This window comes from Triticum urartu, chromosome 7A, assembly GCF_056163025.1.
Source record: "Triticum urartu cultivar PI428250 chromosome 7A, HENAU_Tu73, whole genome shotgun sequence".
Lineage (NCBI taxonomy): Eukaryota > Viridiplantae > Streptophyta > Magnoliopsida > Poales > Poaceae > Triticum > Triticum urartu.
In genome coordinates this window covers 104,119,509-104,129,174 of record NC_141879.1, presented here as the reverse complement: position 1 = coordinate 104,129,174, position 9,666 = coordinate 104,119,509, and positions in this window count along the sequence as shown.

Sequence of the window (9,666 nt, the reverse complement as noted above, 5' to 3'; positions counted from 1 at the left end):
GCCGAATATAACTTGTAGTAGGAGGGAGCCCGTACAACGAGCCCCTGGGCCTGGCGTTACTCCTTTAAAGGTAGTATTGCTATGGCGAATTTGTGTTGGGTCTAACCCCATCCCACGAATTGTATCCTGATATATTAGGTTTAGGCTACTGCCGCCGTCCATCAAGACTCGTGTGAAGTAATATCCGCCAATTACTGGGACTAATACCAGGGCAGCCCATCCTGCGTGTCGGATACTTGCTGAGTAATCGCGATGGTCGAAAGTGATCGGTTGAGACGACCAGTGGCAGGACTTCGCGGTGACAGGCACTTGGGTATATTTTCCTGGGAGTGCTGCGTTGTTTTTTCCCTTGATCACGTGTAACACGTTTACTGTTTTGACTTCTGGTGGAAATTTCTTTTGTTCCCCCGTGTCTTGCTTGGGGGGCTCGTCCTCGTATTCACTTGGTGTATCCTCCCCCTTGTGTACGGCGTTGAGCTTGCCGGACTGCTTGAAGACCCAACATTCTCTGTGGGTATGATTAGCAGGTTTACCAGGGGTACTATGTGAAGGAAATATGCCCTAGAGGCAATAATAAAGTTATTATTTATTTCCTTATATCATGATAAATGTTTATTATTCATGCTACAATTGTATTAACCGGAAACATAATACATGTGTGAATACATAGACAAACAGAGTGTCACTAGTATGCCTCTACTTGACTAGCTCGTTAATCAAAGATGGTTATGTTTCCTAACCATGGACAAAGAGTTGTTATTTGATTAACGGGATCACATCATTAGATGAATGATCTGATTGACATGACCCATTCCATTAGCTTAGCACCCGATCGTTTAGTATGTTGCTATTGCTTTCTTCATGACTTATACATGTTCCTATGACTATGAGATTATGCAACTCCCGTTTGCCGGAGGAACACTTTGTGTGCTACCAAACGTCACAACGTAACTGGGTGATTATAAAGGTGCTCTACAGGTGTCTCCAAAGGTACATGTTGGGTTGGCGTATTTCGAGATTAGGATTTGTCACTCCGATTGTCGGAGAGGTATCTCTGGGCCCTCTCGGTAATGCACATCACATAAGCCTTGCAAGCATTGCAACTAATGAGTTAGTTGTGAGATGATGTATTACTAAACGAGTAAAGAGACTTGCCGGTAACGAGATTGAACTAGGTATTGAGATACCGACGATCGAATCTCGGGTAAGTAACATACCGATGACAAAGGGAACAACGTATGTTGTTATGCGGTCTGACCGATAAAAGATCTTCGTAGAATATGTAGGAGCCAATATGAGCATCCAGGTTCCGCTATTGGTTATTGACCGGAGACGTGTCTCGGTCATGTCTACATTGTTCTCGAACCCGTAGGGTCCGCACGCTTAAGGTTTCGATGACAGTTATATTATGAGTTTATGCATTTTGATGTACCTAAGTTTGTTCGGAGTCCCGGATGTGATCACGGACATGAAGAGGAGTCTCGAAATGGTCGAGACATAAATATTGATATATTGGAAGCCCATATTTGGATATCGGAAGTGTTCCGGGTGAAATCGGGATTTTACTGGAGTACCGGGAGGTTACCGGAACCCCCCCGGAGGTATATGGGCCTTAGTGGGCCTTAGTGGAAGAGAGGAGAGGTGGCCAGGGCTGGGCCGTGCGTCCCTCCCCCCTAGTCCGAATAGGACAAGGAGAGGGGGGCGACGCCCCCTTCCTTCTCTCTCTCCTCTTTCCCCCCTCCCGAATCCTATTCCAACTAGGAAAGGGGGGAATCCTACTCCCGGTGGGAGTAGGACTCCTCCTGGCGCGCCCTCCTCCTGGCCGGCCGCACCCCCCCTTAATCCTTTATATACGGGGGCAGGGGGCACCCCTAGACACACAAGTTGATCCACGTGATCATATTCTTAGCCGTGTGCGGTGCCCCCTTCCACCATAGTCCTCGATAATATTGTAGCGGTGCTTAGGCGAAGCCCTGCGACGGTAGTACATCAAGATCGTCACCACGCCGTCATGCTGACGGAACTCTTCCCCGACACTTTGATGGATCGGAGTCCGGGGATCGTCATCGAGCTGAACGTGTGCTAGAACTCGGAGGTGCCGTAGTTTCGGTGCTTGATCGGTCGGGCCGTGAAGACGTACGACTACATCAACCGCGTAGTGGTAACGCTTCCGCTGTCGGTCTACAAGGGTGCGTAGATCACACTCTCCCCTCTCGTTGCTATGCATCACCATGATCTTGCGTGTGCGTAGGAAATTTTTTGAAATTACTATGTTCCCCAACAGTGGCATCTGAGCCTAGGTTTTATGTGTTGATGTTATATGCACGAGTAGATCACAAGTGAGTTGTGGGCGATATAAGTCATACTGCTTACCAGCATGTCATACTTTGGTTCGGCGGTATTGTTGGACGAAGCGGCCCGGACCGACATTACGCGTACGCTTACACGAGACCGGTTCTCCCGACGTGCTTTGCACAAAGGTGGCTAGCGGGTGACAGTTTCTCCAACTTTAGTTGAACCGAGTGTGGCTACGCCCGGTCCTTGCGAAGGTTAAAACAGCACCAACTTGACAAACTATCGTTGTGGTTTTGATGTGTAGGTAAGATTGGTTCTTGCTTAAGCCCGTAGCAGCCACGTAAAACTTGCAACAACAAAGTAGAGGACGTCTAACTTATTTTTGCAGGGCATGTTGTGATGTGATATGGTCAAGACATGATGCTAAATTTTATTGTATGAGATGATCATGTTTTGTAACCGAGTTATCGGCAACTAGCAGGAGCCATATGGTTGTCGCTTTATTGTATGCAATACAAACGCGTTGTAATGCTTTACTTTATCACTAAGCGGTAGCGATAGTCGTGGCAGCATAAGATTGGTGAGACGACAACGATGCTACGATGGAGATCAAGGTGTCGCGCCGGTGACGATGGTGATCACAACGGTGCTTCGAAGATGGAGATCACAAGCACAAGATGATGATGGCCATATCATATCACTTATATTGATTGCATGTGATGTTTATCTTTTATGCATCTTATCTTGCTTTGATTGACAGTAGCATTATAAGATGATCTCTCACTAATTATCAAGAAGTGTTCTCCCTGAGTATGCACCATTGTGAAAGTTCTTCGTGCTGAGACACCACATGATGATCGGGTGTGATAGGCTCTACGTTCAAATACAACGGGTGCAAAACAGTTGCACACGCAGAATACTCAGGTTATACTTGACGAGCCAAGCATATACAGATATGGCCTCAGAACACGGAGACCGAAAGGTCGAGCGTGAATCATATAGTAGATATGATCAACATAGTGATGTTCACCAATGAAACTACTCCATCTCACGTGATGATCGGACATGGTTTAGTTGATTTGGATCACGTAATCACTTAGAGGATTAGAGGGATGTCTATCTAAGTGGGAGTTCTTTAAGTAATATGATTAATTGAACCGAAATTTATCATGAACTTAGTACCTGATAGTATCTTGCTTATTTATGTTTGATTGTAGATAGATGGCCCGTGCTATTGTTCCGTTGAATTTTAATGCGTTCCTTGAGAAAGCAAAGTTGAAAGATGATGGTAGCAATTACACGGACTGGGTCCGTAACTTGAGGATTATCCTCATTGCTGCACAGAAGAATTATGTCCTGGAAACACCGCTGGGTGCCAGGCCTGCTGCTGGAGCAACACCAGATGTTATGAACGTCTGGCAGAGCAAAGCTGATGACTACTCGATAGTTCAGTGTGCCATGCTTTACGGCTTAGAATCGGGACTTCAACGACGTTTTGAACGTCATGGAGCATATGAGATGTTCCAGGAGTTGAATTTAATATTTCAAGCAAATGCCCGGATTGAGAGATATGAAGTCTCCAATAAATTCTATAGCTGCAAGATGGAAGAGAACAGTTCTGTCAGTGAGCATATACTCAAAATGTCTGGGTATAATAATCACTTGATTCAATTGGGAGTTAATCTTCCAGATGATTGCGTCATTGACAGAATTCTCCAATCACTGCCACCAAACTACAAGAGCTTCGTGATGAACTATAATATGCAAGGGATGAATAAGACTATTCCCGAGCTCTTCGCAATGCTAAAAGCTGCGGAGGTAGAAATCAAGAAGGACCATCAAGTGTTGATGGTCAACAAGACCACTAGTTTCAAGAAAAAGGGCAAAGGGAAGAAGAAGGGGAACTTCAAAAGGAACAGCAAGCAAGTTGCTACTCAAGAGAAGAAACCCAAACATGTACCTAAGCCTGAAATTGAGTGCTTCTACTGCAAGCAGACTGGTCACTAGAAGCGGAACTGCCCCAAGTATTTGGCGGATAAGAAGGATGGCAAGGTGAACAAAGGTATATGTGATATACATGTTATTGATGTGTACCTTACTAATGCTCGCAGTAGCACCTGGGTATTTGATACTGGTTCTGTTGCTAATATTTGCAACTCGAAATAGGGACTACGGATTAAGCGAAGATTGGCTAAGGACGAGGTGACGATGCGCGTGGGAAATGGTTCCAAAGTCGATGTGATCACAGTCGGCACGCTACCTCTACATCTACCTTCGGGATTAGTATTAGACCTAAATAATTGTTATTTGGTGCCAGTGTTAAGCATGAACATTATATCTGGATCTTGTTTGATGTGAGACGGTTATTCATTTAAATCAGAGAATAATGGTTGTTCTATTTACATGAGTAATATCTTTTATGGTCATGCACCCTTAAGGAGTGGTCTATTCTTATTAAATCTCGATAGTAGTGACACACATATTCATAGTGTTGAAGCCAAAAGATGCAGAGTTGATAATGATAGTGCAACTTATTTGTGGCACTGCCGTTTGAGTCATATCGGTATAAAGCGCATGAAGAAACTCCATACTGATGGGCTTTTGGAACCCCTTGATTATGAATCACTTGGTACTTGCAAACCGTGCCTTATTGGTAAGATGACAAAAACACCGTTCTCCGGTACTATGGAGAGAGCAACAGATTTGTTGGAAATCATACATATAGGTGTATGTGGTCCGATGAATGTTGAGGCTCGTGGCGGATATAGTTATTTTCTCACCTTCACAGATGACTTAAGCAGATATGGGTATATCTACTTAATGAAACACAAGTCTAAAATGTTTGAAAAGTTCAAAGAATTTAAGAGTGAAGTTCAAAATCGTCGTAACAAGAAAATAAAATTCCTACGATCTGATCGTGGAGGAGAATATTTGAGTTACGAGTTTGGTGTACATTTGAAACAATGTGGAATAGTTTCGCAACTCACGCCACCCGGAACACCACAGCGTAATGGTGTGTCCGAACGTCGTAATCGTACTTTACTAGATATGGTGCGATCTATGACGTCTCTTACTGATTTACCGCTATCGTTTTGGGGATACGCTCTAGAGACGGCCGCATTCACGTTAAATAGGGCACCATCAAAATCCGTTGAGACGACGCCTTATGAACTGTGGTTTGGCAAGAAACCAAAGTTGTCGTTTCTGAAAGTTTGGGGCTGCGATGCTTATGTGAAAAAGCTTCAACCTGATAAGCTCGAACCCAAATCAGAGAAATGTGTCTTCATAGGATATCCAAAGCAAACTATTGGATACACCTTCTATCACAGATCCGAAGGCAAGACTTTTGTTGCTAAATTTGGAAACTTTCTGGAGAAGGAGTTTCTCTCGAAAGAAGTGAGTGGGAGGAAAGTAGAATTTGACGAGGTAACTGTACCTACTCCCTTATTGGAAAGTAGTACATCACAGAAACCTGTTTCTGTGACACCTACACCAATTAGTGAGGAAGCTAATGATAATGATCATGAAACTTCAGAACAAGATACTAATAAACCTCGTAGATCAACCAGAGTGAGATCCGCGCCAGAGTGGTACGGTAATCCTGTTCTGGAAGTCATGCTACTAGATCATGATGAACCTACGAACTATGAAGAAGCGATGGTGAGCCCAGATTCCGCAAAATGGCTTGAAGCCATGAAATCTGAGATGGGATCCATGTATAAGAACAAAGTATGGACTTTGGTTGACTTTCCCAATGATCGGCAAGCAATTGAGAATAAATGGATCTTCAAGAAGAAGACTGACGCTGACGGTAATATTACTGTCTACAAAGCTCGACTTGTCGCAAAAGGTTTTCGGCAAGTTCAAGGGATTGACTACAATGAGACCTTCTCACCCGTAGCGATGCTTAAGTCTGTCCGAATCATGTTAGCAATTGCCGCATTTTATGATTATGAAATTTGGCAGATGGATGTCAAAACTGCATTCCTGAATGGATTTCTGGAAGAAGAGTTGTATATGATGCAATTAGAAGGTTTTGTCGATCCAAAGGGAGCTAACAAAGTGTGAAAGCTCCAGCGATCCATTTATGGACTGGTGCAAGCCTCTCGGAGTTGGAATAAACGCTTTGATAGTGTGATTAAAGCATTTGGTTTTATACAGACTTTTGGAGAAGCCTGTATTTACAAGAAAGTGAGTGGGAGCTCTGTAGCATTTCTGATATTATATGTGGATGACATATTACTAATTGGAAATGATATAGAATTTCTGGATAGCATAAAGGGATACTTGAATAAGAGTTTTTCAATGAAAGACCTCGGTGAAGCTGCTTACATATTAGGCATTAAGATCTATAGAGATAGATCAAGACGCTTAATTGGACTTTCACAAAGCACATACCTTGACAAAGTTTTGAAGAAGTTCAAAATGGATCAAGCAAAGAAAGGGTTCTTGCCTGTGTTACAAGGCGTGAAGTTGAGTAAGTCTCAATGCCCGACCACTGCAGAAGATAGAGAGAAAATGAAAGATGTTCCCTATGCTTCAGCCATAGGCTCTATCATGTATGCAATGCTGTGTACCAGACCTGATGTGTGCCTTGCTATAAGTCTAGCAGGGAGGTACCAAAGTAATCCAGGAGTGGATCACTGGACAGCGGTCAAGAACATCCTGAAATACCTGAAAAGGACTAAGGATATGTTTCTCATTTATGGAGGTGACAAAGAGCTCATCGTAAATGGTTACGTTGATGCGAGCTTTGACACTGATCCGGATGATTCTAAATCACAAACCGGATATGTGTTTACATTAAACGGTGGAGCTGTCAGTTGGTGCAGTTCTAAACAAAGCGTCGTGGCGGGATCTACGTGTGAAGCGGAATACATAGCTGCTTCGGAAGCAGCAAATGAAGGAGTCTGGATGAAGGAGTTCATATCCGATCTAGGTGTCATACCTAGTGCATCGGGTCCAATGAAAATCTTTTGTGACAATACTGGTGCAATTGCCTTGGCAAAGGAATCCAGATTTCACAAGAGAACCAAGCACATCAAGAGACGCTTCAATTCCATCCGGGATCTAGTCCAGGTGGGAGACATAGAGATTTGCAAGATACATACGGATCTAAATGTAGCAGACCCATTGACTAAGCCTCTTCCATGAGCAAAACATGATCAGCACCAAGGCTCCATGGGTGTTAGAATCATTACTGTGTAATCTAGATTATTGACTCTAGTGCAAGTGGGAGACTGAAGGAAATATGCCCTAGAGGCAATAATAAAGTTATTATTTATTTCCTTATATCATGATAAATGTTTATTATTCATGCTAGAATTGTATTAACCAGAAACATAATACATGTGTGAATACATAGACAAACAGAGTGTCACTAGTATGCCTCTACTTGACTAGCTCGTTAATCAAATATGGTTATGTATCCTAACCATGGACAAAGAGTTGTTATTTGATTAACGGGATCACATCATTAGATGAATGATCTGATTGACATGACCCATTCCATTAGCTTAGCACCCGATCATTTAGTATGTTGCTATTGCTTTCTTCATGACTTATACATGTTCCTATGACTATGAGATTATGCAACTCCCGTTTCCCGGAGGAACACTTTGTGTGCTACCAAACGTCACCAGGTAACTGGGTGATTATAAAGGTGCTCTACAGGTGTCTCCAAAGGTACATGTTGGGTTGGCGTATTTCAAGATTAGGATTTGTCACTCCGATTGTCGGAGAGGTATCTCTGGGCCCTCTCGGTAATGCACATCACATAAGCCTTGCAAGCATTGCAACTAATGAGTTAGTTGTGAGATGATGTATTACGAAACGAGTAAAGAGACTTGCCGGTAACGAGATTGCACTAGGTATTGAGATACCGACGATCGAATCTCGGGCAAGTAACATACCGATGACAAAGGGAACAACGTATGTTGTTATGCGGTCTGACCGATAAAAGATCTTCGTAGAATATGTAGGAGCCAATATGAGCATCCAGGTTCCACTATTGGTTATTGACCGGAGACGTGTCTCGGTCATGTCTACATTGTTCTCGAACCCGTAGGGTCCGCACGCTTAAGGTTTCGATGACAGTTATATTATGAGTTTATGCATTTTGATGTACCGAAGTTTGTTCGGAGTCCCGGATGTGATCACGGACATGACGAGGAGTCTTGAAATGGTTGAGACATAAAGATTGATATATTGGAAGCCTATATTTGGATATTGGAAGTGTTCTGGGTGAAATCGGGATTTTACCGGAGTACCGGGAGGTTACCGGAACCCCCCGGGAGGTATATGGGCCTTAGTGGGCCTTAGTGGTAGAGAGGAGAGGTGGCCAGGGCTGGGCCGCGCGCCCCTCCCCCCTAGTCCGAATAGGACAAGGAGAGGGGGGCGGCGCCCCCCTTCCTTCTCTCTCTCCTCTTTCCCCCCTCCCAAATCCTATTCCAACTAGGAAAGGGGGGAATCCTACTCCCGGTGGGAGTAGGACTCCTCCTGGCCGGCCGCACCCCCCCCTTAATCCTTTATATACGGGGGCAGGGGGCACCCCTATACACACAAGTTGATCCACGTGATCATATTCTTAGCCGTGTGCGGTGCCCCCTTCCACCATAGTCCTCGATAATATTGTAGCGGTGCTTAGGCGAAGCCCTGCGACGGTAGTACATCAAGATCGTCACCACGCCGTCGTGCTGACGGAACTCTTCCCCGACACTTTGCTGGATCGGAGTCCGGGGATCGTCATCGAGCTGAACGTGTGCTAGAACTCGGAGGTGCCGTAGTTTCGGTGCTTGATCGGTCGGGCCGTGAAGATGTACGACTACATCAACCGCGTTGTGCTAACGCTTCCGCTGTCGGTCTACAAGGGTACGTAGATCACACTCTCCCCTCTCGTTGCTATGCATCACCATGATCTTGCGTGTGCGTAGGAAATTTTTTGAAATTACTACGTTCCCCAACACTATGGATCTGACATACTTGGTCCAGAATTTTGTTGAGGCTGGACAGTTCATCCCTGGTGCCTTTAGGGGGCGGCTTTTGACCTGGCCAAGAGCTTTTGAATCCGGCATTTACTGCCGTGCCCTTCATGATGTCTTCTTTATTCCGGCGTTTGTTATTGCTGTTGCGCCGTGATTTCCCGTTTCCATCTCTAACTTCAGATGTACTGGGGTCGCTGGTGCTGCATCTGGCTAGCCAGCTGTCCTCACCCGCGCAAAAGCGGGTCATGAGGTTTGTTAATGCGGCCATCGTTCTTGGCTTATTTTAGCCGAGGTGTCTGGCGAGCCATTCGTCGCGGACGCTATGCTTGAAAGCTGCCAAGGCTTCGGCGTCCGAACAGTCAACAATTTGGTTCTTTTTAGTAAGAAA